At 50.1% G+C, this 3,229-nt stretch overlaps 1 long non-coding RNA gene across 1 annotated transcript; it reads left to right on the forward strand.

Moving 5' to 3' along the window:
* Window positions 1–1,285: 1,285 nt before the first annotated feature.
* LOC146682289 (uncharacterized) lies at window positions 1,286–1,963 on the forward strand. Its single transcript, XR_014918238.1, has 3 exons — window positions 1,286–1,435; window positions 1,510–1,654; window positions 1,737–1,963. It is a non-coding gene; the product is annotated as an uncharacterized LOC146682289 (long non-coding RNA).
* Window positions 1,964–3,229: the final 1,266 nt, after the last annotated feature.

The raw sequence follows: 3,229 nt of genomic DNA on the forward strand, positions 1-3,229 counted from the left end.
CAATGCCGACAGGGAGTTGGTCCACCACACACACCACCGCACGGTCTGTCCCCTCAGATCGTGACACTCTCACATTCACACACTGGTGGAAGCTACAGTTGTAGCCACAGCTGCCCTGGGGCAGACTGACAGAAGCGAGGCTGCCAATATCGCGCCATCGGCCCTTCTGGCCAACAGAGATGGGCAGTAACGCGTTACTTGTAACGCGCTACTGTAATCTGATTACTTTTTTCAAGTAACGAGTAAAGTAAGGGATTACTATTGCAAAATCAGTAATTAGATTACCATTACTTTCACGTAGGAACGCTGCGTTACTGCGTTACTAAAACCGTGATTTTTTTGCGAGAATGTCTCACGACAGTGACGTAAGCAAGTGCGCCGTTGGTGACAACAGCTGTGTGCAGATCAACAATGGATCACATATCGATTGTGGGAGAGAGTATGAGCGTGCAGCGTTTAAAGCGTGGAAGTACTGACCTTATTTTGAGTTTGATTCCATAAAAAGTGACAAAAACATTAGCGTCCGTTGTGCGTGGGAAGAAAACTTTTTACAGTGAAGAAAACCCCTAAACTTCCAAGCAAGCGCAACGACGTAATGGGAAACTCACAGAGAAACTCGCGGATTCTTCAACTGACCGCAGCACACCTGCACCAGGGTAAACCTCCGCCTACCCCCAGTCCTGCTTTACAGGTGAAAATAGAGCAAAAGGACCGCTAAGTCTTTGACTTTATTTATTTTCTGCTGTGTTTTACTTGCATCTATTTGAAAGAGTGAGTGTAAACACAAAAAATATTTTATTTTATGTGCTGGAATGTGCAGAAAATAGGTTTAAATGTTAAACTAATTTATTCAAGTCAGAGAATGTTGCATATAATTATATTTTTGCTTGATGCATAAAGTTAAAAGATTAAAACTGATAAAACAAGTTAAAAAAAAGAGACTTTTCCATTTGATTACATTTTGAATGATGGATTATGTAGAAAAAGTAGAATTGGGCTGAAAGATCTATTGCTTTATCACCTCTTCAGGTTGTAAATCGTGTTTTTAAAAAGTAACTAAGTAACTAAGTAATTAATTACTTTTGAAAATAAGTAATCAGTAAAGTAACGGGATTACTTTTTTGGGGGAGTAATCAGTAATTAGTTACTGATTACTTTTTTCAAGTAACTTGACCAACACTGCTGGCCAACACCAGTAGGCGGTAGGTGAAGTGTCTTGCCCAAGGACACAATGACCAAGACTGTATAAGCTGGGGCTCGAACCAGCAACCTTCCAATTTGTCATGGTCTGTGGAATGCGTGATGCTCGGGTAGCCACACCCCCGGGCTGGGCCATCACTAGCACACCTGCTCTCCATCCCGGTGATTACACGGAGATCCACTTAATCCGGCACTGACGGATGCTCCACGCCAGTCCGTAGTCATCCCCACAGTGGTAACCAGACTTCCACGAAAAGTGTGCATTCTCTTCTGCTTGGAACTTTGTTTAACCTGCCTACTTCTGTCCAGATTTCTACTCGGCGTCTGCTACCTGCCTGTCCTCCGGCTCAACTGGATCTCGCGGCGCTCACCTGGCCCACTCGCCATTCCACGGACTTCCTGCCCCCACGGACTGCCACACTTCCCTCCCGAGCTCCCACGGTTCCGTTCTATCGTAAGCCCCTACTCTAACTCAGTCCTGATATGTTCTCCCCGCTTCCTGGCTCCCTAGTAATCATCTCCCCTTTCTATTGCAGCCCCCCGCCGTCCCGATCCCGGCTTCCTCGTGTCATTGTTTCCCCGGATTTTTAGTTTCTGTTTTGCTCTCTACTTTCCCCGGGTCGCCTTTCGTTGTTTTAATAAAGTGTCTTTTTGTTAGCTCGGAGTCTGCGCCTGGATCCTTTCGTGCCCGCGCACCACGGCGCATGACAGTACGGACTGGCCAAGATGGATCCAGCAGACCCGATACGTTCAGCTATTAATAAGCAGGGTGCCATGCTCGGCCAACACGATCAGTTACTTTCTTCGCTTCAGGATCAGTATCAGGAGCTGAGCGAGAAACAGGGAGAGATGTGCGCTAAACAGCCCGACTCGGCGTACCGCTGTGTGACGTCTCCGCCGCCGGAACCCTTCCACGGCGAATTGGACCAGTGTGGGGGGTTCCTTTTTCAGTGTACACTTTTCTTCAGTCGCTCGCCACTCGCCTTCCCCACTGACGCGGCCAAGATTTCCCACTTCGTGGGACTGCTGAGGGGAAGGGCGTTGGCGTGGGCTGAAGCCTATTTATCTGCTAACCCGATACAGCGCTGCGACTTCGATGACTTCCTCGACGAGTTTAAAGCAACCTTCTCTCCGTCAGTTTCCGAGGATGATGCCGCTCAAAAGCTACTGGTGCTCCGCCAGGGTCGGCGTAGCGTTGCGGAGTATTTAGTGGAGTTTCGCACCGTGGCAGCCGCTGTTGGCTGGCCCGATTCGGCCCTAAGGGGAATTTTTTTACGCTCCCTGAACGATCAGATGAAGGATCAGCTCGCGTTTCACGAGGCGGCTAAAACGTTCGAGGATTTGGTGTCACTCGCCCGTAGGATCGATAAGCGTCTACGGGAGAGGGAGGCCGAACGGCGGTCCAAGCCACCGAAACCCGTGTTGCACCCAGACTTTCGCGTGTCACTGCCCCTGTCCCCTTTTAGCTCTCCAGCGGCGTGCGCTCGCTCACAGTCTCCTCCTCCGCCGGAGCCGATGCAGATCGGGCGCTCTCGGCTCTCGCCGGAGGAGAGGGAACGCCGTTTTCGGGCCAAGGACTGCTTATACTGTGGGAAGCCGGGACACCGCATCGCCAGCTGCCCGGTTCGCCCAAACGGACCAGCTCACCGGTAGGTTCGGGGATACGGGTGGGCTGCACATTGAATACTATTAGACCCCGATTGATTGTGTCCGTTGCCATAATAACCAATAAAAAGACTGTCACATGCAGCGCATTAGTGGATTCTGGGGCGGAGCAGAATCTCATGGATGAAAGACTGGCTAAAGAGCTGGAAATTCCACTCACTCTGTTGGAACCTCCCCTCCCTGCGTCAGCGCTGAATAAACAAGTGTTTGCTTACATCACTCATCAGACCTCGCCCGTGACATTAGTCACTTCCGGGAACCACAACGAATCGCTTTCGTTCTTTACCTTCCCGTCTCCCGACACCCCGCTCGTGTTAGGCTACCCGTGGCTGCAAAGACATAATCCCCACATCGATTGGGCAGG

This window comes from Copadichromis virginalis, linkage group LG23, assembly GCF_057382275.1.
Source record: "Copadichromis virginalis isolate Kocher_CV1m ecotype Utaka linkage group LG23, C_Virginalis_male_GT1.1, whole genome shotgun sequence".
NCBI classification, from domain to species: Eukaryota; Metazoa; Chordata; class Actinopteri; order Cichliformes; family Cichlidae; genus Copadichromis; species Copadichromis virginalis.